Source organism: Giraffa tippelskirchi, chromosome 11, assembly GCF_054371585.1.
Source record: "Giraffa tippelskirchi isolate mGirTip1 chromosome 11, T2T-mGirTip1v1.2.pri, whole genome shotgun sequence".
NCBI classification, from domain to species: Eukaryota; Metazoa; Chordata; class Mammalia; order Artiodactyla; family Giraffidae; genus Giraffa; species Giraffa tippelskirchi.
The window spans coordinates 86,715,714-86,743,599 of record NC_137285.1 but is presented as its reverse complement, the minus strand read 5'-3'; the positions used below and the strand labels follow the sequence as shown (position 1 = coordinate 86,743,599).

General features: G+C 37.3%; 1 protein-coding gene across 1 annotated transcript in view; it reads left to right on the top strand.

Annotated features, from left to right (window-relative positions):
* CNTN5 (contactin 5) overlaps positions 1-27,886 on the top strand; it is a 1,514,795-nt gene that overhangs the window by 803,318 nt on the left and 683,591 nt on the right. The window lies entirely within an intron of this gene.

The window sequence follows — 27,886 nt, the reverse complement described above, 5'->3', positions numbered from 1 at the left end:
TATGTGTTGATGTCAGAAACTTTTTCTTTCCCAAGTAAAATTCTGTTCTAGGTAATATGCATAATGATGGAGTAAATTTCAAAAAATTTCATGTGATCTAGCTATCTATCTATCATCTATCCATCTCTCTATCTACATTTTTCTGTAAAATTTCTCCTCCCTGAAAGACTTTTAAATTCTATTTAAGTGACCTGTTTAATTACCTAAGGAAAAAAGAGTTCTCTTTCTTGTCATAATAGGATATTGGTTTATTTGTTTGTATTTAACTATGCAAACTCTAGCATAATCAAAGTTGCTTGTAATCCGCTAGATGTAATCATGTGTTATATATCTCAATTAATCTTGCAGTCTGTGGCTAATCATATTCTCACCAGGCAGGATCACACAACTCACAGAGCCAGGATTATTAAAATCCATATTTCATGTTAACAACCATGTGGATAAGATTAGTTCCTAAGTAGTAATGCACCTGCCATCAATTCCTCCTTACTGTTATCTCCTGAAATAATGTGCTGTCAGAAGATGAACACTGCATGATGTGCATTCAGAGTCATTTTTTTTTATATTGGTCAAGTGAAATTTATTTTAATCTCTTACTGATTTTAAATGCTCTATAGAACATAGAGATACTTAAGCCCTCTTTGTGAAATGTAAAAGCCAAAGTGATCATTTTGTTGTTGTTGTTGTTGTTTTTTCATAGAGCACAAGTGTTTTCACTTTAACTTTTTGTACCAAATGAACTTACGCAAAAATAATAATAAGTATTGCAACTTAAAAACTATTGTTCATTTGAGTACCTCATTAATTTTCCTTTCAGGTTGAAAAATTAAAGACTCCTGAATACCCTACATATTCATTTGTGCATGAATTCCAAAACAAATGAAACACACTCGAGTGAAGGTATAATGAACAAAAAAATCACAATGCCCAGGTCTTAGCCCTGATTCAGTTATTAACTGAATAATTTAGACCTAATCACAGTCTCACTCTTTTTCATAGGACTGGTGTAAAATTTACATTCAGATTTGTTGTTATCTTCAATCTGAAAGCTAGTCATTTGGAAGAAAATGAAAAATCAAGCACAGACTTATTAATCTGAGTTTGAAGTATGAGTATGTGAGAGGTGTTAGGAAACATTCTCCTTGGTAAAACTTACACTATCCCTCATGATCTCTCAGAAATCTTATCTAAAATATTCTGTATGATAGTATTTATTTGGTGAACATTAAAGAAAATTTTAAAAATGTCCTCACTTGGGCCAAAATGGAAAACGTATTGCTTTCATCATTGCTAATAAAATAATATATATATATATATATATATGTACTTAAGAAAGATATAAAGCACTTTTGTGAGCCATTTTTAAGAGAATCTTTGAAATGTGTGTCCTGCATAGGTCTAGAGCTATTATTAATTTACTTGGTTTGGCACCAAATCTTTCTGTATCCCTTTTTTAAAAGAATTTTAAATATGGAAGTGAGCAAACTTCAGAGGGCATACTTTAAAAGCTAGAGAATAAATTATGACCTAGACACTGTACTTGGTAAATAGCTATAGAAAGATGTACCCTATATTGTTATAAAATACACGTTTTTCCTACTATGTGAACTAAGGAGAAAATATTAAATCTACGAAAAACGAATACTGCTGTATAACATAAAGTTTTAGACCCTTTAAAAAAATAGATATTAATCTTTGCTAGAGTTTTCACATACACATACATAGAGACTTCTTAAACAATTTTACCCCTTTAATAAGTTAAAGGATCTAAATGCATGCATTATACATTTGTATGACACATACAAATATTTGTATGACAAATACAAATATATTCATACCACTTAGTGATGCCACAATCAATCAACCAACGTTAAACTAGAAGATTAAAAGACCAAAGTCAATGGAAATATAAAAGTTGACAAATGCATCAACTTTTCCTTCTGTATGCATTGTTTATAATCAGATGCTTTCAAAACTCTGATTAGATACTAGAAAAAAAAAAATCTCTGATTTGTTATGGCTTAAGCATTGCCAAGCAATCAAATGTAACTAAACGTTACATTATCCTTCATTTATCTTCTAAACTTGTTTTCCTTTCTCACACTTTGGTGAATGCATCTATAATTGAAGGTGAAGAAACTGGTATCACAACTTCCCTGCTGCAATTGTCAGCCGCCATTTTTGCAATCAGTGGGGCTGAAAAACTAGGGTCATATTGACTAATCTGTCTCTTTTATTCAAAGAATCACAAGTGCCGTCAAACCTAGGTTATCTCCTAAATTTTCTACAATACTTCACCTTTCTCTTTATACTATCCCGTCCATTCCACACAGTTGAAAATTTACTCTCAATTGGAATAGATAAAGGCTCCTACTAATCTTTCTGTCTCCATTCCTCCCTTACTCAAATTCACACTCCCCATGCTTCTATCAGTGATGTTTTTCAAACACAAAACTATTTTTGTCATTCTCTCACATTTTAAAACATTCAGTAGTTTCTAAATAACTTGCAAATTACTTTTTAGCTATTCTTAATACCTACACCAACCTAGACAGCATATTAAAATGCAGAGACATTACTTTGCCAACAAAGGTCCATCTAGTCAAAGCTATGGTTTTTCCAGTAGTCATGTATGGATGTAAGTGTTGGACCTTAAAGAAAATTGAGTGCCAAAGAATTGATGCTTTTGAACTGTGGTGTTGGAGAAGACTCTTGAGAGTCCCTTGGGCAGCAAAGAGATCAAACCAATCAATCCTAAAGGAAATCAGTCTTGAACATTCATTGGAAGGACTGCGGGTGAAGCTGAAACTCCAATACTTTGGCCACCTGATGCAAAGTACTCACTCATTGGAAAAGACCCTGATGCTGAGAAAGACTGAAGCCAGGAGAAGAAGGTGATGACAGAGGATGAGATGGTTCAATGGCATCACCAACTCAATGGACATGAGTCTGAGCAAGATCCAGGAGTTGGTGATGGACAGGGAAGTCCATGGGGTCACAAAGAGTCAGACATGACCGAGTAACTGAACTGAACTGAATAGCTACATCATCCTCTTAGCTTAGTATCATAACTGTAACATACAAGTAATTATTTTACATATTAGTACATTTTTCTTTCTAAAATGTTCTATTTTCTCAGGCTTTTTTATCTAAATTGTCTAAAGAAATTCTGATGTAGCTGCTATTGGCATTTAGGAATCACAGGTCTGGATCATCTTTTGCATTGTTAAAAGCCATATCTGTTCTTCCTAATAGAACAAACACTTCTTCCTTCTGGGGGTTCTTTCAGATTCCACAGTATTTCAGAGTAGATCAGCAAATTGCTTCAGTTATTAAAGATTGAAATATCTAAGGCTGAAACTCTTGTCAACTTCACAACCTCTAGTCTTTTTGTGACTATACATTGTCAACCTGTGCCCAGAAATTGTGTTTCAACCCAAAATTAGCATTTGGACTGAGTGGTAATGAAAGATCAGCCCGCTAGATGTTCTAGAATTCCAATCTTCTCTCTGACCTGCCAAGTTTTGAAACTTACTTTAAAAAATTTTGCTCTTTAGAAATTTCTTATTGCTGCTTATCACTCCTCCTCTTAATTTTTTATTTTATTTTTATTTGACACCTCTCTAATTTTAAAATCTAATTAAAAAATAGGATTACTGCTTTCTAAAATAGTCTTGTCAGTGGTTTGTTTTTATAATCTCATACCTTTAAATTTTGGAAAAAATACAGAAAGGCAGTACAGATATTGATGCTTTTTTAAACTTTTATGGAAGGAAATGTAGGAATGATTTGCAATATTGTAGAGAGCATGTCAACTGAGATTTTTGATTAATAAATCAGGCTTGTTTACCTAGAGGTATTTGAATAAAAGGGGATAAGATTTTATAGAATGAGCTCCATGCCCCTGGGTTTGATTCTCATCTTCCCAGACAATAGGTTATCAAGATATACTTGGATGAATTACTTAATCCTAGCCAAACATATTCTTCTGTGAATGTAAATGATATCTACTTTCAGTTGTATTATTTGGCAATACATGTGAAGCATCTTGTTCAATAGTATGTTCTTTAAAATCATAGTTATTATAACTTAGATAAAAGAAAAAATAAAGCTTAAGTTGCAATCTTCATCGTTGCAATGATTTAAATGTGATAACTTTTCATGAGCCTCTGGCAGAGCAAATCTAAGCCTTACCTGTAATGCAACAGTGCCCGTGCATAACAGAAAAAGTACTGAATTAAAGTCAGGAGGTCTGTGTTTGAACTCAGGTCTACTTTTTTTTCTTTTTTGGCTGTTGTTACTGCTCCAAAATTCTCTTTATTTCTCTAAGCTTAAGGTATTAGTTTTTCCATTTGGAAATTAATGATAATATATCCTCACAGAGCTGTTGCCTAAATTGGGCAATATTTTAATTAAAATAGGACCATTACAAATTAGCAGGTTTTTAAAAAGCAAATAATGTTATGTTTGGTGCAGATCTTACTGGAGATTTGAAAACAACTGATTAAAGTGCAAAGTACATTATTGAATTTGAATTAGTTGGATTTTTATAAAGGAAAGGATACTGAAGTGAATTCATAACCTTTGGGAGTTTACTGGTTTTTCTTGTTTATTTGTTTGTTTTTTGGTGAGGAAAGGGATGAGAGTCCTCAGGTGTCAAATTGCATATGCTGAAAAAGATCTACCAAAACTTTATTACCAAGAAGTTTCATTGGTGTTTATTTTGCATTTCCATCAATGACAAAGTAAATTTGGGATTTCTGCATTTGTCATATCTTTGCACAAGGAACTTATGTTTGCTTTCTCTTCCAGAAATGTTCCCTTTCATGTTTTAATTTTAATGCACTAGTAGTATTTTGTCATTGCTCTTGTAAAAACCAGGAGAATATACATCCTAGGAGCTTGCTGATTTTTTCTGTCTGGCTTACTCATAGATGTCAATGTGCTTTCTTTGTTGACACTTTTCCAAGTATAGTCAGGGCACCTTTTGTAACCACATTCTAGGGCCACTAAAGTGGATGTTTTTGTCATTGTCACTGCCCATTATCCCTGCTCTGTGGGCAAGAGTCCCATGTATATACCATGTGTACCCCTTCACAAACGTATGCCCCAGTCATTCACTGACAGTCTCTGCTCTAGCAGTCAAGGATACAAGCAAAACAACCTTTCTCCACACTTGTCTTTATTCACTCTCATAAAACTACCACAACCACACTTCTTTAACACAGAGAAAGAGAAAATGTTGTTGTGTTACTGCACTTGTGTGAAGTCTGATACAGAGTGAGCCAGAACAAAGAAGAAGTTGAGAGTTTGGAGCAGAGAACGGTTTATTGCAGAACCACACAAAGAGAATGGGCAGCTCAGTCTAAAAGTAAGAACACCACAAAGTGTTTCAGCAAAGCGTTTTAAAAGTCAGATGAGGGAGAGGCATTAGAATATATTAGAATATATTCAAGGGATTAGAATACGTTCAAGGGACTAAAACTGATACACAGAGTGCCTGAAGAACTATGGATGGAGGTTAGTAACGTTGTACAGGAGGTGTTGATCAAAACCATCCCCAAGAAAAAGAAATACAAAAAGGCAAAATGGTTGTCTGAGGAGGCATTAGAAATAGATGAGAAAAGAAGCGAAGCAAAAGGCAAAGGAGAAAATGAAAGATATACCCATCTGAATGAAGAGTTGCAAAGAATAGCAAGGAGAGGTAAAAAAGCCTTTCTAAGTGATCAATGCAAAGAAATAGAGGAAAACATTAGAATGGGAAAGACTAGAGATCTCTTCAAGAAAATTAGAGATGCCAAGGAAACATTTCATGCAAAGATCAGCACAATAAAGGACAGAAATGGTACATACCTAACAGAAGCAGAAGATACTAAGAAGACCTGGCAAGAATACACAGAAGAACTATACAAAAAAGATCTTCATGACCCAGATATCCATGATGGTGTGATCACTCACCTAGAGCCAGACCCTGGAGTGAGAAGTCAAGTAGGCCTTAGGAAGCATGACTATGAACAAAGCTAGTGGAGGTGATGGAATTCCAGTTGAGCTATTTCAAATTCTAAAAGATGACGGTGTGAAAGTGCTGCACTCTATATGCCAGCAAATTTGGAAAACTCGGCAGTGGCAACAGGACTGGAAAAGGTCAGTTTTCATTCCAATCCCAAAGAAAGGCAATGCCAAAGAATGCTCAAACTACCGCACAATGACACTCATCTCACACGCTAGCAAAGTAATGCTTAAAATTCTCCAAGCGAGGCTTCAACAGTATGTGAACTGAGAACTTCCAGATATTCAGCTGGATTTAGAAAAGGCAGAGAAAACAGAGATCAAATTGTCAACATGTTGGATCATCGAAAAAGCAAGAGAATTCCAGAAAAACATCTACTTCTGCTTTATTGACTATGCCAAAGACTTTGACTGTGAGGATCATAACAAATTTTGGAAACTTCTTCGAGAGATGGGAATACCAGACCACCTTACCTGCCTTCTGAGAAATCGGTACGCAGTCAAAAAGCAACAGTTAGATCCGGCCATGGGACAACGGACCAGTTCCAAATTAGGAAAGGAGTACATCAAGGCTGTATATTGTCATCCTGCTTATTTAACTTATATGCAGAGTACATTATGCAAAATGCAGGGCTGGATAAAGCACAAGCTGGTATCAAGATTGCCGGGAGAAATATCAATAACCTCAGATATGCAGATGACACACTCATCCCAGAAAGCAGAGAGGAACTAAAGAGCCTCTTGTTGAAATTGAAAAAGGAGAGTGAAAAATTTGGCTTAAAACTCCACATTCAAAAAATGAAATCATGGCATCTGGTCCCATCACTTCATGGCAAATAGATGGGAAAACAATGGAAACAGTGACAGACTTTATTTTCTTGGACTCCAAAATCACTGTAGATGGAGACTGTAGCCATGAAATTAAAAAATGGTTGCTCTTTGGAAGAAAAGCCTTGACCATCCTAGACAGCATATTAAAAAGCAGAGACATTACTTTGCCGACACATGCCCATATAGTCAAAGGTATGGTTTTTCCAGTGGTCATGTATGGATGTGAGAATTGAACCATAAAAAAGGCTGCACACCGAAGAATTGATGCTTTTGAACTGTGGTGTTGGAGACGACTCTTGAGAGTCCCTTGGACTGCAAGGAGATCAACCCAGTCAATCCTAAAGGAAATCAGTCCTGAATATTCATTGGTAGGACTGCTGCTGAAGCTGAAGCTCCAGTAATTTGGCAACCTGACATGAAGTACTGACTCATTGGAAAAGACCCTCATGCTAAGAAAGATTGAGGGCAGGAGGAAAAGCACACGGCAGAGGATGAGATGGTTGGATGGCATTTCCAACTCAATGGACACGTGTTTGAGCAAGTTCCAGGAGTTGGTGATGGACAGAGAAGCCTGGCTTGCTGCAGTCCTTGGGGTTGCAAAGAGTAGGCCAGGACTGAGTGACTGAACTGAACTGAACTGAACTGAGAGTAGGAATTCCAGAGTATGTGATCATGCTGTGCACAGTTCTGATTGGTTGATGGTGAGGTGACAAAGTGGTTGACATCATCATTCCTTAGGTGCCAACACGTGTGCTCATGATCATCATATAGTAAATTTCTTCCATTTGGTGGTGCTTTTTAGCATCTGGGGAATTCAGCAAATATGCATCACATAGTATTATGTAGGTACATTGGAGAGGAGCTAAAGCAGAGGATATGGAGGAGGGGTCTGTCTTGGGAAGGGCCCATAAAGTACTGCTGAGTTACTGTTGTTGATTGTAAATCTGTATTGTAAAGGACTGGAGAATTTGAGACTGAACAGTACAATAGTGCATCTATTAAGGGAACATACCAGACCCAGTCCTAGGTATGTGTGTATCTAAGGGTAGATGAGAATTGCCTATATCTGAAGTGTGACACTTTTTCCTAGATAAGCAATCACACTTTGGGGACTAAAATGATGCTAAATCAAATTCACTATTTGAGGATTAAAAATATATCCCAAAATTAGCAATTCACTCTGGATTTTTAAAGGAAGGACAGGTGTGTTTAGCAAAGGACAAGAGAGGGGAAAGCGGGGATTAATAGTTTTGAATAAGTAAAAAATATGCTTTAAAAATGCAGTTTTAAAGCAACTTTATTAGAGATTTCATGCTGACCTGTCCAGACTTTTTTATTTCTGAGCCATGTGCAATAATCTAGTCAAAACTTTCAATAAATACATCTTATTTTTAAAAAGAAAAAAAGTGCAGTTTTTAAATAAATCGATTTGTTATAACACACTTGGAACACAACTAAAAGATAAGTTATCTTTTGTGATATGAAATACAGGATGCCTGGTTAAATTTGAATTTCAGATAAAGGATTATTTTTTAGCTAATGCATCCCATATAGTGTATGTGACATCCGCATCCCATATAGTGTATGTGACATCCTTAAATGAAGGAGTCCTTGATTTATTAAATCTGGCAATCCTAGTTGGGTATATCCCATATAATAACTTCTAAAATTCACAACAATGTCTTAGAAAACTATTTTTCAATTGTTTTTACATTTTATAAGTAAGCCTTGATTTACAAAAAAAAAAAAGAAGAAATTTTTAAATAGGCTTTTGTGTAACATAAAAGGTAATGTTGTCCAAAGCAATTCTATGGAGATGGATGATAATGATAAATCTCTTGTTTGACCTTTTGTAATTCCTGTAGTATACTCTTAACACACACACACACATTCATGAGATGAAGATGATTTTGGTAGTTGTATTGTCATTCCACAGTTCAATCCCAGCTGTAACTCCTAACATATTTAGTTTTTCTTAGAATTTCACCAGAAATATAATACAATAATTTTAGTTTATTCAATATATTCCTAACAAAATAAATATTCTGTATTCTCTTATTCATATTTTTAAGAGATATTTTTTTAACCCATCCTCCATGTAAACACTGGGCTGCAGTGACCTACAGAGAAGATTGCTGGAGTAGAAATTTCTTCCTGGATCTAAATGTATATAGGCATTTATGCATATGTCCACAGATAGAAATGTACTATTAAGTACATTTGAACTGTGTTAAGCATGTTAACCATTAAGATTTCATCTCTTTCATTTACAAGCATAAGCTATACATTTCCAGAACCAGTAAACAACTTAGATTCTCATATTAATGTTCTGAGTTTGAATGTAGCCAAAGCCAGGGCATTTTATTGTAGAAAGTAAAGAATCTATTTTCTGCCTTCATTTAGAGAATGCGTTACTGGGGGGGAAAATGATTCTTGCTGTATATGTACATTACAAAGGAACAAAAGCTAAGAAATTGAATTATCTGCATAACTAAGCAAAAAACATCTATTCTGTTCTTGATATGAGTCAAATATTTTTAATAGAATATTTACATTTTGCGAGCAGAATTAGGGCTATGCATGACATTAAAATTTTCCTTGCACACAGAATAACTTGTATTCCAGTTGACCCAGAACTCTTTGGGGAGACTTTTTTTTTTGTCTTAGAGTTTAAGAATTAGGTATCATATCATCCATTTAAAAATGCTATTTGTACGTCTGAATCTCAAATATAATCATGGTATTACTATTAAGTAAACAAAATTATGTAATATAGTTAAACAAAAATGGCTACGTAAATTATAGAGTCCCTAGTTGCAATAGCGCTACAGTATTTTACCAAAGGAAATCCCAGGTGGTGCTGTGGTAAAGAATCTGCCTGCCAATGCAGGAGAAACAGGAGACTCGGTTCTGAACCCTGGGTCAAGAAGATCCCCTCGAGAATAAAATGGCAGCCCACTCCAATATTCTTGCCTGGAAAATTCCATGGACAGAAGAGCCCAGTGGGCTACAGTCCATGGGGTTCACAAAGAGTCAGACCCAAATGAACATGCATGCACGCATTTTACCAAAGGGAAGTGTTGCATTTCTTCTTTGTTTTATATATAATTTTCTTTGTTTATCTCATCATGTGTTTATGTCTGACTGTGTGGGGTCTTTGTTACTGCGTGGGCTTCTCTCTGCTTGTGCAGAGCAAGGGCTCCTCTCTAGCTGTGATATTTGGGCTTCTCATTGCGGTGGCTTCTCTTGTTGCTGAGCATGGGCTCTAGGGTTCATGCGTTTCAGTAGCTGTGGCTCCTGAACTCTAGAACACAGGCTCCATAGCTTTGGAGCATGGGTTTAGTTGCTCCAAAGCATGTGGGATCTTCCCAGGCCAGGGATTGAACCCATGCCTCCTGCTTTGGCAGGCAGATTGCTACTGAGCCATGAGGGAAGCCCTACATTTCTTCATTGTAGATTGTTTCAGTGTTCTACAAATCAGCTGTACATACTCACTCCAGAAGAAAAATCAATCAGCATTTCAACTAGCATAGCACATAATTAAATATTTTAACTTTTGCTGGTAGCTTATAGCAGAAAATGATTTTACACTGCACAACATTTAGAATATTGAACAGAAACATTTCACCAACTGTGCTATATGAAAGGAAGCTACCTTGTAAAACAAGGTATCTGATGGTTTACCTTTCTAATTTTCTAGATAGGGAAAAAGGAAGGAATACTAAGTGGTTGCTTCCAAGTGCTCTGTGCATCATGCCTGCTGCTTATAAAAAAAGTATCTTAGGTACTCAAAGAAGACTATTTCTATTTTAAAGATAGGCATTAGCATCCCCTTTTATAGACAGTGACATGGAGGCTCAGAGAATCACAGCCAATATCCCGGAGTCACACCAAAAGAAAAATGGCACTGCAGTCAAGAGCTAAGTACCATTTAACTCCCGGAAACCTTGTTATGGTCGCTATATTCTGCCTAACTGATAAGTGGTTATCATTTGATGAAAATATACTTATATATATTGTTAAAGTATCTAGCCATTTAAGCTGGTTTAGCTAACAGTTCACGTGGAGAACTGCCTTCAAGTGCCTCACTCCTCAAGAATATCTTTGGTAATGAGAAGCACTTCTGAGAATGATTGATTGCAAAGGTTGTAGAATTTTAAAGCTTGTATTTGAATAAAGGCTCTACCATTAGTGTCCTTAAAGTTTTAGTTTTCTCATCTGAGAAGTGGAGACAATAATCATACCTAACATATTTTTTTTAAGAAATAATGAGCTAATATTAATATAAGGCTCTTAAAATGATTCCTTAGCATTTAGTAAATGCTCAGTGAATATTGGCTAATTGATTTTCATACAAAATTTTATTTTGTAACAGCAGAGAAAAGGAGAGACCTTTGAGGGGAGGAGCTTGAATAGAATATAATAGAACAGAACAGAATAGAATAGCGTAGTCCCCTGGAATTTAGTGATTACATAGTGAAGTATGTAACTTTCCAGCAGTTGGCAAATCTGCCCATGTTTTTTATTGCTTTATGAGCACCTTTGCATAAAATCAACAGGAGAACCTCCTTATATCCAGATGACAGAGGCAAGGATAAGTCCATCCTTTCCACCCCTACATGAATCTAGACTCTTCCAACATTATTCAGGTTGGTAGCTTGAGGGCACCAAGACATTGAATAGTCACTGCCTTTTTTATTTATTTTTTTTATTTTTTGCTGAAAGTTTGTTTTTTATTGTAGTAAGATATACATAACAAAATTTTTTCCCCATGTTAGCCATTTTGAAGTATACAGTTCACCATTTAAAGTGTACAGTTTAGTGGCATTAGGTGTATTCACATTGTTATGCAACCATGGCCACTATCCATCTCCAGAATTTTTCATCATCCCAAACTAAAACTCTGTGGCTATTAAACAATAAATCTCCATTTCCTTCTTCTAGCTCACAAGAACTATCATTTCCATGAATTTGCCTATTCTAAGTAACACATATAAATGAAATCATACAATATTTGTCCTTTTATATCTGGCTTATTTCGCTTAGCATAAAGATTTCTAGGTTCATCCAACTGTAGCATAAATTAGAATTTCCTTCCTTATTAAGTCTCAATATTATTCCATTTTTGTATGCATATATTACATTTTCTTTATCCAGTTATCCATCAATGGACACTTGGGCTGTTTCCATCTTTTGGCTATTGTGAATAATGTTGTTAGGAACATTGGTGTACAAATAACTCTTCAAATCTCTGCTTTCAATTCTTTTGATGTATACTCAGAAGTGGAATTGCTGGATAATAAAGTAACTCTAGCTTTAATTTTTTGAGGAACTGCCACACTGTTTTCCATTCCATTTTACATTCTCTTCAGTAACACACAAGGTTTCTAACTTCTTTACATCCTCACTAACACTTGTTATTTTCTGTTGTTTGTTTTAAGAAATAGCCATCCTAATGGAAGTGAATTGGTGTCTCTGTGGTTTTGATCTGCATTATTCTTTGTGTGTGTGTGTGTGTGTGTGTGTGTGTGTTATTATGGTCTTTATTTTTTTTAATTTTTTTAATTAGTTTATTTTCTATTTTTTAACTTTATTCTAATGATTAGTTATCATCTTTTCATGTGCTTGTTGGCCATTTGTATATCTTTTCTGGAGAAATATCTACTCACAAGTCCTTTGCCCATTTTTAAATTTCATGATTATCATAGTTGTTGTTGCTGTGAGTTTTATAAGTTCTTCCTATATGCTGGATATTAATCTCTTGTTAAATATATGATTTGAAAATACCTTCTCCTAGAGTTTTTTTCTAGTCAGAAATGGAGGTTAGATTTTGTCAAAAGCTTTTTGTGTCTGTTGATGATGTTTTTAAATTTTTTACTTTGTTAATACGATGAATTTTACTGACTTTTAAAAAATGCTTTGTTGAGACATAATTCATATCACCTGTCTTTAAAAGTGTATATAATAGAACTGTTATCACAATCACTTTTAGAACATTTCATTTTTCCAAAGAGAAACCCTGTATCTAATAGTAGTCACTCGTATTTCCATCTGTATTAATCAGCTACCATTTTAATTAAGACTGTCATAACAAAAAAACACAGACTTGGTGACTTAAAACAACAAAAATTTATTTTCTCACAATTCTAGAGGCTGGAAATCCAGATGGCTGTCATTGTGTGGTATCCTCAGATGGCCTATTTCCTATCTGTGTGTACTCCTGGTATCTCTTCATCTTCTTCCAAGGACACACCAGTCCTACTGGATGAGGGTCTTACACTCCTTAAAGGCCCTATCTCCAAATACAGTTATATTGGAGTTAGAGCGTTAACCTATGAATTTTGGGAGAATACAGTTCAGCACATAACATTCTGCTCTCTGCCCTTGCCCCCCAAAATTAATTTCCTTCTTGAAATCAAAATACATTCACCCCATATCAACAGCCTCAAAAGTATCAACCCATTCCATTACCAACTCCATCATCAAACTCTCATCTAACTAACATCTAATCAGATCAATAGGAATCTTAAGCTATGATACATCCTAAGGCATAGTTCCCATCTAGCAGCAAACTTATGAAACCAGGCAAGTTAGGTGGTTCTAAAATACAGTAGTGGGACAGGCATAGGATAAATGCTCCCATTCCAAAAAGGAGAAATTGGAAAAAAGAAAAATGTCACAGGTCCCAAGAAAGTCCAAAACCTATGAAGACAAATTCATTTAGACCTTAGGCCTCAAGGATAATCCTTGTTGCCATAACTGTCCCCCAGAGCTCAGTTCAGAGGGAGCAGGCAAAACATCCAGCACCTAGCCTTTCTCTAGAAGAGTTTAACTTCATCTTTCCCAGCTAGTGTCCAAGGATCTGGCTTTTAATCAGACTGCATCTGGCTGGGAAATTCTCAGGAGCCTGAAAGACCTTTGGGGCACATCTCCTTCCTTCTGCCCCTAGCTTACTCTAAGAGCAAAACCAAGTCCCCAGCTATTCCCTGGAAGGAGCTTGTCCACATATCTAACATCCCAACTTTTACAGCTGCCATCTGAGGAACTGGCTTCCAAATCAGTTAGCTCTGAGAGCCAAAAGGGCTTGGCATTCACAAATATCAGGGACTACATTAAACTAATAGGCAGTTTTATACAGAAATGCAAGCATTTCTCACAGTCATTACCCCTAGGCTCAGCACAGAGGAAACAAGCAAAAATAATTTCTCCCTGGAAGAGCTTTGACTGCATACTTTCCCAGATGCTTTCCAAGGGTTGAGGGTTAGGCTTCAGATTAGCTTGCACCTGGGTGCTAATGGGACTTTGTGCTTAGTAGTCATCTAAGAGACTGAAAGGTGTGTGGGAGCTTCTGGCACCTCCCACCCCAAATCCATTAAGCCGCACGATGAAATCAAGTCTGTAGCTTCTTCTTAAAAGAATTTGGAAAAATATCTAGCAGTCTACCTTCTATGTCTGCTCGCTGAGGAAATGACTGAAATCACCTACCTGTGGGACATAATGGTGTTTAGCATTCACAAGTTCTCTGGGGCCACAGAGAACAAAGAGGTAGTTCTATATGGGTGCACAAGAACTTCTAGGGGATATTCCCTCTGGCTCAGCACAGATTGGTTAGACAAAAACATCCAGCTCCAGATTTTGCCCTGAAAGAACCTAAGCTGCATATCTAAAATCCTGACTTTCCCAGCTGCAGCCTGAAGATCAGGCTTCCAATTAGCCTAACCTGAGAAGCTGAAGAGGCAGGTAATAAGAGAAACTCTCTGAAAAATAAATTAAGGGAACTTATTTATAATAGCATCAAAAAGAATAAAATGCTTAAGGATAAATTGAACCAGGAAAGTGAAAGATCTATACACTGAAAACTGCGAAACACTGATGAAAAAAATAAAAAAGGCACAAATAAAAGGAAACATATTTTAGCTTGTGATTGGAAAAAATTAGTACTGTGATAATGTCCTTACTGCCCAAAGTGATCTACAGATTCAACGCAATCCCTATCAAAATTCCAATTGCATTTTTGCAGAAATAGGAAAAACAATCCCCAAATTTAAATGGAACCACAAAAGACTCCAAAGAGCCAAAGTAATCTTAAGCAACGAGAGCAAAGCTGAAAGCATCTCACCTTCTGATTTCAAACTACATTATAAAGCTATAGAAATCAAAAGAGCTATAGAAATCAAAACAGGACTGGCCTAAAAATAGACACATAATTCTGGAACAGAATAATGAGCCTGGATAGAAACTCATTCATATATGGTCAATTAGTTTTCAACAAAGCCACTAAGAATACACAATGAGGAAAAAGTATGTTCAAAAAATCGTGTTGGGAAATCCAGATATTCACATGAAAAATAATGAAACTGGACCCTCATCTTACACCAAACACAAATATTAACTCAAAATGGATAAAAGATTTAAAAATCTTGAAATCATAAAACTCCTAGTGCCTTTTTAAAAATAATGACACCAGTGAGACTCCTTCAACATTTGAGCAGGCTATGAATGTTGTCCTGCAGAGCCAGAGCAAGAACAGAAGAATAGGGTGGGACCCAAATCTGATTTACGTCTATATAGTTTCAAGAGCCTCATTGCACACTCTCCAAAATGTCTGAGGTGACTTTGACAGAAAGAGTACATGAACAGAAGGCAAAGACAGGTATTTTGGATTATCATTTCTAAATTAGTAGAACAATCTCCCATCTTTAGACTGGGGAGACTTTAAACTATTTGATGGATTTTAACATTTATAATATATGCATAATATTTGTAGAGACTATGTACTTGGAATCATGATCTCTTTATTCTTCATACCATCAATTAGCCTCAACCTCTAAAATAAAATTGATGCTCAATCTGTTTGGGAAGTGGAATTTTGTCAAGCAAGTATACACACACACACACACACACACACACGACAAAACCACTGACTCTCAAGAATTATTTTTGTTAGAAATAAAGAGAAAAATCATTAACAAGAGTATAGAAATTTACCTCCCAAATAATCATAATATTATTGATTTCCACATGTAGCTTTGGTCATCTAATTTCAAAGAAACACATTGATTTGAAAATTTTCATTAACAAAATGGTGAGAAGATATTTTAATGTTTGGGCTCTGTATCTTAGAATTTAACACTATATTGCAGTCACTCAATTTTAATATTTTTTTCCTTTGTCTTTTAATTGTGAACACTTTTGGGTCAGTAACTTACTGTGAGCCTGTAACAATCACTAATGAAGCAATATTCCCACAGACAGTCATTTTAAATGATTGAGATACTATTCAATTTTCTGTCCTCTTCTTGCTAGACTTTACAGGACCATTTTTTAAAATTTATTTTTCATTGGAGAATAATTGCTTTACAATGCTGTGTGGTTTCTGCTGAACGACAGGTGAATCTACAAAGGGTACACATATATCCCCTCCCTCCTGAACCTTCCTCCCAGCACTCACCCCAACCCTCTAGGTTGTCTCAGAGCATGAGGTTGAATGCCCTGTGCTATTCAGCAGTTCCCCACGAGCTATCTATTTAACTTATGGAAATGTATGTGTTTCAGTGCTACTCTCTCAATGCGTCCCTCTCTCTACTTCCCTTGCTGTGTCAAGTCTGTTCTTGAGGTCTGTGTCTCTCTATTCCTGCCCTACAGTCAGTTCAGATGCTCAGTCGTGTCTGACTCTTTGTGATACAATGAACTGCAGCACGCCAGTCTCCCTGTCCATCACCAACTCCCGGAGCTTCCTCAAACTCATGTCAATCGAGTCGGTGATGCCATCAAACCATCTCATCCTCTGTCATCCCCTCACTCACCTAGACCCAGAAGTCCTGCAAAGCGAAGTCAAGTGGGCCTTAGAAAACATCACAATGAACAAAGTTAGTGGAGGTGATGGAATTCCAGCTGTTCTATTTCAAATACTAAAAGATGATTCTGTGCAAGTGCTGCACTCAGTATGCCAGCAAATTTGGAAAATGCAGCAGTGGCTACAGGACTGGAAAAGGTCAGTTTTGATTCCAATCCCAAAGAAAGGCAATGTCAAAGAATGTTATATACAGCCAGCAAAAACAAGACCAGGAGCTGACTGTGGCTCAGATCATGAACTTCTTATTGCAAAATTCAGACTTAAATTAAAGAAAGTAGGGAAAACCACTAGACCATTCAGGTATGAACTAAATCAAATCCCTTATGCTTATACAGTGGAAGTGACAAATACATCCAAGGGATTAGATTTGATAGACAGAGTGCCTGAAGAACTAGGGACAGAGGTTGGTGACGTTATACAGGAGGTAGTGATCAAGACCATCCCCAAGAAAAAGAAATACAAAAAGGCAAAATAATTGTCTGAGGAGGCCTTATAAATATCTGAGAAAAGAAGAAAAGCTAAAGGCAAAGGAGAAAAGGAAAGATATAGCCATCTGAATGCAGAGTTCCAAAGAATAGGAAGGAGAGATAAAGTCTTCCTCAGTGATTAACGCAAAGAAATAGAGGAAAACAACAGAATGGGAAAGACTAGAGATCTCTTCAAGAAAATTAGAGATACCAAGGGAATATTTCATGCGATGATGGGCACAATAAAGAACAGAAATAGTATGGACCTAATAGAAGCAGAAGATACTGAGAAGAGCTGACAAGAATACACAAAAAAACTATACAAAAAAGATTTTAATGATCCAGATAGCTAGGATAGTGTGATCACCTACCTGGAGCCAGACATTTTGGAATGTGAAGTCAAGTGGGCCTTAGGAAGCATCACTATGAACAAAGCTAGTGGAGGTGATGGAATTTCAGTTGAGCTATTTCAAATCATAAAAGATGATGCTGTGAAAATGATGTAGTCAATATGCCAACAAATGTGGAAAACTCAGCAGTGGCCACACGGAGACGGTAATGACAACCCACTCCAGTACTCTTGCCTGGTAAATCCCATGGACAGAGGAGCCTGGTAGGCTACAGTCCATGAGATCGCTAAGAGTCAGACACGACTGAGCGACTTCACTTTCACTTTTTATCTTCATGCATTGGAGAAGGAAATGGCAATCCACTCCAGTGTTCTTGCCTGGAGAATCCCAGGGATGAGGGAGCCTGGTGGGCTGCCGTCTATGGGGTTGCACAGAGTCGGACACGACTGAAGAAACTTAGCAGCAGCAACAGCAGCAACAGCAGTGGCTACAGGACTGGAAAAGGTCAGTTTTCATTCCAATCCCAAAGAAGCACAATGCCAAAGAATGTTCAAACTACCACGCAATGCACTCATCTCACACACTAGCAAAATAATGCTCAAAATTCTCCAAGTCAGGCTTCAACAGTATGTGAACTGTGAGCTTCTAGATGTTCAACTGGATTCAGAAAAGACAGGGGAACCAGAGATCAAATGGCCAACTTCCGTTGGATCATTGAAAAAGCAAGAGAGTTCCAGAAAAGCATCTACTTCTGCTTTATTGACTACACCAAAGCCTTTGACTGTGTGGATCACAAGAAACTGGAAAGTTATTCAAGAGATGACAATACCAGACCACCTTACCTGCCTCCTGAGAAATCGGTATGCATATCTAGAAGCAACAGTTAGAACCAGACATGGAAAAAAGGACTGGTTCCAAATCAGGAAAAGAGTGGTCAAGGCTGTATATGGTCCCACTGCTTCTTTAACTTCTAGGCAGAGTACATCATGCGACATGCCGAGCTGGATGAAGCACAAGCTAGAATAAAGATTGCCAGGAGAAACAGCAATAACCTCAGATACACAGATGACACAACTCTTATGTCAGAAAGCAAAGAACTAAAGAGCTTCTTGATGAAAGTGAAAGAGGAGAGTGAAAAAGTTGGCTTAAGACCAACATTCCAAAAACGAAGATCATGGCATCCGGTTCCATCATGCCATGGCAAGTAGATGGCAAATCAATAGAAACAGTGACAAACTTTATTTTCTTGGACACCAAAATCACTGCAGATGGGGACTGCAGCCATGAAATTAAAAGATGCTTGCCCCTTGGAAGAAAAGCTGTGGCCAACTTAGCATATTAAAATGAAGAGACATTTCTTTGCCAACAAAAGTCCTAATAGTCAAAGCTATGGTTTTTCCAGTAGTCAAGTATGGATGTGAGATTTGGACTATAACGAAAGCTGAGCGCTGAAGAATTGATGCTTTTGAACTGTGGTATTGGAGAAGACAGTTGAGATTCCCTTGGACTTCAAGATCAAACCAGTCAATCCTAAAGGAAATCAGTCCTGAATATTCATTAGAACGACTGATGCTGAAGCTGAAATGCCAATACTTTGGCCACCTGATGCAAAGAACTGACTCATTGGAAAAGACCTTGATGTGGGGAAAGATTGATGGTAGGAGGGGAAGGGGAGTACAGAGGATGAGATGGTTGGATGGCATCACCGACTCGATGGACATGAGTTTAAGCATGTTCCAGGAGTCGGTGATGGACAAGGAATCCTGGTTTGCTGCGGTCCATGGAGTTGTAAAGAGTCAGACATGACTGAGCAACTGAATTGACTGCTCTTTGGCTGCAAAGAATATAATGGATCTGATTTTGCTATTGACCATCTGATAATGTCCACGTGTAGAGTCGTCTGTTGTGTTGTTGCAAGAAGATGTTTGCTATGACCATTTTTTTCTTTTGGCAAATTGGTTAGCCTTTGCCCTGCATCAATTTTTTTACACCAACGCCAACTTTTCTTGTTATTCTAGGTATCTCTTGACTTCATACTTATGCATTCCAGTCCCCTATGGTGAAAAGGACATCTTTTTTGGTGTTAGTTCTAGAAGGTCTTGTATGTCTTCAGAGAACCGTTCAACTTCGGCTTCTTAGGCATTAGTGGTTGATGCATAGATTTGGATTACTGTGATATTGAATGGTTTGCCTTGGAAAATTAGAGTTCATTCTGTCATTTTTGAGACTGCACCCAAGTACTGCACTTCTGATTCTTTCGATGACTATCAGGGCTACTCCATTTCTTCTAAGGGATTCTTGCCCACAGTAGTAGATATAATGGTCATCTGAATTAAATTTGCCAAATATAGACCATTTTAGTTCACTGATTCCTAAAATATCAATGTTCACTTGTCCCATCTCCTGTTTGACCACTTCCAATTGACCTTGATTCATGGACCTAACATTTCAGGTCCCTATGCAATATTGTTCTTTACAGCATCATACTTTTATGCCATCACCAGTCACATCCACAACTGGGCATTGTTTTCATTTTGGCTACATCTCTTCATTTTCTGAAGCCTTTTCTCCACTCCTCTCCAGTTGCATATTGGGCACCTTCCAACCTGGGGAGTTCATCTTTCAGTGTCCATCTTTTTGCCTTTACATAGTGTTCATGGGGTTCTCAAGGCAGGAATACTGAAGTGGTTCGCCATTCCCTTCTCCAGTGACTTCTTCCCTGATGGCTCAGACGGTAAAGCAATTGCCTGCAATGCTAGACACCTGGGTTCAACCCCTGGGTCAGAAAGATCCCTTGGGGAAGGAAATGTCAACCCACTCCAGTACTCTTGCCTGGAAAATCCCATGGACTGAAGAGACTGGTAGGCTATAGTCCATGGAGTTGCAAAGAGTCGGACACAACTGAACGACTTCACTTTCTCCAGTGGACCACGTTTTATAGAACTCTCTACCGTGACCTGTCCATCTTGGGTGGTCCTACACAGCATGGCTCATAGTTCCATTGAGTTAGACAAGACTGTGATCCATGTGATCAGTTTGATTAGTTTTCTGTGATTGTGGTTTTCAATCTCCCTTCTCTCTGAGGGATAAGGATAAGAGACTTATGGAACCTTCCTGATAGGAGAGACTCAGTTCACTTCAGTCCACTCACTCAGTCGTGTCCGACTCTTTGTGACACCATGGACTGCAGCATTCCAGTCCTCCCTGTCCATCACCAACTCCTGGAATCCACTCAAACTCAAGTCCATTGAGTCGGTGATGCCATCCAACCATCTCATCCTCTGTCATCCCCTTTACTCCTGCCTTCAATCTTTCCCAGCATCAGGATCTTTTCAAATGAGTCAGGTCTTCACATCAAGTGGCCAAAATATTGGAGTTTCAGTTGCAGCATCAGTCCTTCTAATGAATATTCAGGACTGATTTCCTTTAGGATGGACTGATTGGATCTCCTTGCAGTCCAAGGGGCTCTCAAGAGTCTTATCCAACATCACAGTTCAAGAGCATCAACTCTTCAGCTCTCAGCATTTTTTATAGTCCAACTGTCACATCCATACATGACCACTGGAAAAACCATAGCCTTGACTAGATAGACCTTTGTTGGCAAAGTAATGTCTCTGCTTTTTAACATACTGTCTAGATTGGTCATAACTTTTCTTCCGAGGACTAAGCATTTTTTAATTTCATGGCTGCAGTCACCATCTACTATATATAAAATAGATAACCAACAAAGACCTACTATATAGCACAAGAAACTGTATTCCATATATTATAATAGCCTATAATGGAAAAGAATCTGAAAAAGAATATGTATTGAAACACACACACACCCATATATACATAACTGAATCACTTTGCTGTATACCCGAAACCCACTATACTTCAATTAAAACAATTTAAGAGGTTCTTGCCTAAATGCAGCCTTTTGCTTCAACAGATATTTTCTTATAATGCTTCTCATTCTATTATTTAAACACATAGCATAGTGATAATGAAATGGTGAATGATGAACTTAAATTAAAACACACAATGAAAACCTTATTTTAAATCCTAATGTTTATAATTGGTTCTTGTTTTAATGGGCGGGGCCATACTCAGTAAATCTTTAATCCAATTTTCTGTTGATGGGCAGGGCTGTGTTCCCTTCCTGTTTTTTGGCCTGAGGCCAAACAATACCTTTTTCCAAAGGACTTACTGTTGCACTCAGTGCCCCTGACCCCGCAGCAGGCCGCTGTTGACCCACGCCTCCCCTAGAGACTCCTGGACACTCACAGGCAAGTCTGGCTCAGTCTCTGGGGGGGTCCCTGCTCCTTTCTCCTGGGTCCTGGTGCACACAAGGTTTTGTTTGTGCCCTCCAAGAGTGTGTTTCCCCAGCCCTGTGGAAGTTCTGTAATCAAACCCCACTGGCCTCCAAAGTCAAATTCCCTCGGGCTTCTCAGTTCCTTTGCCAGGTCCCCAAGTTGGGAAATTTGTTGTGGGTCCTACAACTTTCTTAACAGTGTGAGAATTTCTTTGGTATAATTGTTGTGCAGTTTGTGGGTCATCTGCTCAGTGGCTTTATGGTGGGGCTAATGGTGACTTCCTCCAAGAGGGCTTATGCCACACACTGTGTGTCCCAGGTCTGGTGTAGCCAGAGCCCTTGTCCCCATGGCAGGCTGCTGCTGACCCATCTCCCCACAGGAAAAACTCAAACACTCAAAAGCATGTCCGGTTCAACCTCCGTGGAGTCCCTGGGTCCTAGTGTGCACAAGGTTTTGTTTGAGCCCTCCAAGCATCTCTGACGAGTATGAGGTTTGATTCTAAATGCAATTTCGCCCCTCCTGCCATCATGTGGGGAGTTCTCCTTTGCCCTTGGATGTAGGGTATCTTTTTTTGGTGGTATCCAACACTCTCCTGTCAATGATTGTTCAGCAACAAGTTGTAATTTTGAAGTTCTCGCAGGAGAAGATGAACACAGGAGAAGATTCCTGCCCCACAAAGGCATTTTAAACCTATGTATGTTCCTTCTGCAGATTCTCTCCTCTCTGAACACCTCTTTTAGCTTCCGTGATATTTCAGCTTATCGTTGTTTTCTATTCCTCTGCTGATCCTGTTCAGTATCAAGAGTTATCTCATCCTCTCTCTGTCCACAGCCAGACTTTGGTCTTGATGCTGTCATTTATCATCTTCCTTCCCAACTGCTCCTGTGCAAGTCCCGTAGGCCACTTACCCTCAACACATCCAGCTGAACTCATCAGCTTCAACCGCTTTCTTGTTCCTCATTATATATTCTCTGTCTCAAATTACATGCAGCCCCTGAAGCTTGTAATAAACCTTGCTTCTTCAGTCTTCACAGAATTAACATGGCAAACCAACTCTTGTATGGGGTGTGGTTAAACTCAAAAATGTTATAAATAGTTTATGTTTCCTAACTCTAAAGAAAGAATATATCCCAAGAACATGTCAATGAATGACTAAAATTGTGTTTTGGATATTTCTATATTCAATATTTTTTATAAATAAAGATATTTTATTTTATAGCATTGTTCTAAATGCAGTGTACATTGGAGAAAATAGAAGAATGTTTAAGATGTAGTGTCACCTCAAGAAGCATACCAGGGAGCAGCTAAGTGAATTGATTATGTTTTCATTTTTTAATTTTTTTAGTAGCACTGGAAAATTTAAAATGGAGCATTTCTTCTTCCAGTTGTTTTTCCTTTGCTTATTACCCTGTATAATTGGAGCCCAGACATTATATATATCTGTATTTACTGGACTTAGATATCTTGCCAATTATTTTTCTGCCCTTTTGTAATGATACTTGCAAGTCTGTACTATTTGTAGTTTTACTTTTTAACCTTTCTATGTGTGTTGAACTTTCTAGATTCAAGATTGCCTTTTTTCTCCTGAATATAAAAGACCAAAGGAAATGCTGGGACATAGTATAGATTATAACAATTGCACATACATTGTTTATTTCTAACCATTTAAAATGTCACAATAAATTTGCAGACGAGCTGTACCCACTTATAAATAAAATGTAGAAGAATTATTCCAGAGGAGTATGAATGTGCATACAATCAGTACAATCCATTAATACAATACTCTTAGAAGCATAAAAATGATATAGAAAAAATTAAGGATAGTTTTTCATTGTATCTTTAGGATAAGGAAGACAGGTATGTGTTTTTTTTTTTATGTTTGCCTATTTTATTTTTTTAATTAGACAAGTGTTCTGAATTAAAATTTTTAAAAATCAGCACTTTCAAGCAACACTTCTTCAGCTAAATGCAGATAAATCAGTGGTAACATATAGATGTATCAATAATCCATTCTGAAAATGAATGATATATAGTAGTGTAGTATAGTGTTAATCGCTCAATCACGTCCAACTGTTTGTGACCACATGGACTATAACCTGCCAGGCACCTCTCTTCATGGGGCTCTAGAGACAAGAAGACTTGAGTGGGTTGCCATTTGTTCCTCCAGGGGATCTTCTTGACCCAAGAATCAAACCCAGGTCTCCTGCATTGTAGGCAGATTCCTTACCACCTGAGACACCAGGGAAGCCCAGAAAATGAACGATAGCAAGATAACTAGAATATGTGAAATACAGGTGTTCTTCAAATGCATATACAGAACAAATGTCACAATTTAAATGGGTCATAAGTATGTTAAATATTATACTGAATGAAATACTTCTGGAAAATATTCAAAATGATTCTGAAATAATTTGAATGCTGTATTAGTCAAAAATGATTACATTTGAAGAAAATAACTTGAGTTGCATGGATCCAAGTCCATGACAAGTCAACACTCAGGACCAAGAGCTAGCAAGGTGAATAAAAGTAATTTTAATTGACAATCACTGAGTTTTTTGTATATACCAAACACGGTGCTATAACAAATATTACCATGTTTAATTCTGCAATAGTTATATAGGAAAATCCTGTAGATAGGCATTAAGTAGCTCACTAAAGGTCCTATAATAGTACAATAAGTCCAGGATTCAACCCTCTTTCTCCTACACTACTCATATACTGGTTATTTGAGCATCATCCTCCTCAAGGATTTTCACCTATGATAGAAAGAAATAGCTATTAAACACAAAAGAAAAATATGGTTGATAGAATGAAGTCCCAAAGATGAGAGTACAAAGTGCCGTTAAGATCACCGTAAAGTTTCCTGTTTAAGAAGGTCGCTTACTGTTCAGTTCAGTCTCTCAGTCGTGTCTGAATCTTTGTGACGCCATGAATCGCAGCACGCCAGGCCTCCCTGTCCATCATCAACTCCCGGAGTTTACCCAAACCCATATCCATCGAGTCGGTGATGCCATCCAACCATCTCATCCTCTGTCGTCCCCTTCTCCTCCTGTCCCCAATCCTTCCCAGCATCAGGGTCTTTTCCAATGAGTCAACTCTTCGCATGAGGTGGCCAAAGTATTGGAGTTTCAGCTTCAACATCAGTCCTTCCAATGAACACCCAGGACTGACTTCTTTAGGATGGACTGGTTGGATCTTCTTGCAGTCCAAGGGACTCTCAAGAGTCTTCAACACCACAGTTCAAAAGCATCAATTCTTCAGCGCTCAGCTTTCTTCACCATCCAACTCTCACATCCATACATGACCACTGGAAAAACGATAGCCTTGACTAGATGGACCCTTGTTGGCAAAGTAATGTCTCTGCTTTTAAATATGCTATCTAGGTTGGTCATAACCTTCCTTCCAAGGAGTAAACGTCTTTTAATTTCATGGCTGCAATCACCATCTGCAGTGATTTTGGAGCCCAAAAAAATAAAGTCTGACACTGTTTCCACTGTTTCCCCATCTATTTCCCATGAAGTGATGGGACCAGATGCCATGATCTTAGTTTTCTGAATGTTGAGCTTTAAGCCAACTTTTTCACTCTCCTCTTTCAATTAAAATAAATTCAATTAAATGTGCCATTTAATTAAGTCACTTAAATAAGGTTACTTAAACTTGGGAGTTTTGTGAAGATATATTGAAAATTTTTGTTAAAAACAGTGTATTTGTAGGGGACTTTCCTTGTGGTCCAGTGGTTGAGAATTCACTTCCAAATGCAGAGGACGTGGGTGTGATCCCTGATTGGGGAATTAAGACCCCACAAGCCACAGGCAACTAAGCCTGCTTGCCGCAACTAGAGAAAGCTCGCACACCACAATGAAGAGCCTGAACAGCCAAAATAGAAGAAAGAAAATGTCTGTTTAGGGGTAAAAGGTGCAAATGTAAAATATGCTTCTTATAATGTAACAAAAGTGGAAAAAGTTTAAGATGGGTAAGATTTTGAGGCAGGAGTTAGAAATTTAAGAAAATTCAAGTCAGCCCTAGTCCTTTTAAAGTATGAGGAAGAGTAAAAGTTCTGAGCAGTAGGAAAGAGCTTTTGGCCAGGGAACTCCAGACTTTCTTGGTAAGACCCTGTCTTTCAATGTACCCACAACTCTCAGACTTCCATTCCTACCCTCACTCGTGTACTATGTATTTGTTGTCTAGCAAGATTATCAATCATTCCAAATCATTTTTATTCTCATAAGGACTTCTATACCATTTTATTTGATCCCATTTCCCATTTCTCCACACTCTTGGCACCCTTTACCTCTGGAACTCAGAGTCAGCAGCAAAACCCTCAAGTTTTGGACTTCTGTAGATACTATTTACTCAAGCTTTGTGCTCTAATAGAAACTTAAAACTCTCCTAAGAGATTCTGTCATAAAGTGTTTTCCTTACTTCTTTTGCTGCTTTCAGATTATTCTCTCTGCCTCTCTCTAGGAAAAACAAACAAAGCAAAAAATCATAAGATTTGAATGTCATGACATCAGAAAATATACTATCCATCACTCACTGCAATCAACTCCTCATTTACCTCTCTTCATACTCTAAAGATTTATAGTCCTGGCTGTTATATTTTCCAACAATACTCTTGTCATAATTCTTAATGATTTCAATATTTGCATACTGATATCTAGCCCTATTAGTTTCTTGTTCTGTCTTCTTATTGTCTTGTCTTCCAATTTCCTCAGATACTCATTCCCATTGTCATATTCTATAATAGACGTTGTCTTTACTAATAACCTTAATAATTTTCTAAACACACTCTCCTATTATTTCCCAAATCATAAACTCTATCCTTTAACTCCAATGAAATCTGCAATCTACTGTTTCTATCACCTTTTTTGCTTTCCATCACTACTTATATGCCTCACTTACTTCCTTATCTATAAATATCTTGACCATCATGGCTCTTTGCATATGCCTCTCCTCCCACCATCTTCCTTTTATCCCACCCTGGAAAAAATTTCACATTGGCCAAAACCTTGTGTCTATCTGCTCCAAACTTCTTCCTAGATAAATGAATATGACTGGAAGAAAAAATAAAAACATGCTGTCTGGTCTTACTTTAAATGTAAATGCTTGTGGCTCTTTAGCACACTGTTTTTCCTTAGTCATTTCATTCTCTCATTCTCATCATACATATCTTCTTACCTTTAATCCAATCTCCAACTCTTCATTCCCATCCTCACTCAGCTTCCTATTTTCCAGGTAAAAGAAAAACAACAAAGAACATGTTTCCAAGCTTCCACCATTATACCTGAATCCTGCAAATGGAATATTCATATCCATATCACTCACCACCATCTAATATGCTATGTATCACCTTTATGTATTTTGTTTATTGTGTGTTCTTTTCCCCTTTGCTGTCATTATAAATTTCAAGTGGGAAATGTTTTTTGTCTTTGTTATTTGTCACTGTGCCTATAGTATCTACAACAATGTTTGTTAGGGAAAGTGCAATAAATATTGTGTGCATGTATATGTGTATGTATATATGGAAAGCTAATTTTCCCTCTACCATACAGCTGAACCCTCCATACCAAAAAGTAATATATAGATTAATAGAAGAAAAGCAAATAGATATGTGTATATATCCAACTGAGTAACTCTTCAACATAGTCCAAGTCACCATCTTAAATACTATTTTCAGCTAAGGAACAAAGAAAGATGTTGGAGTTGAGAGGTGGAGAAGGACCAGTTATGGGAATTACCAGGAAAATCAAGGTAAAGAAGGATAAAATTGTTTTGGAGATATTAATCTATGCTTCTTCATTGATGAGACTTTCTAGAGATTCTAGTGATTCCTCTCTGGTATGAAGAATGTAAGGTACCCTCACAAGTGGAGATTGCTGTTTTCAATGCAAATTTCTGTTACAAAAGGGTACCTTCTACTCAACTTTCAGAGCTTCTTCTTTGTCTGCTATTTTTAAAAATAATCACCCTAAAATGAAAGAGGTGTATTTTGAGGTGACAAATTCTGCCTCCTTTTCACATTATGTACACACATTTTATTTAAATGATTTCATGAGATAGATCTTACAATCTTCC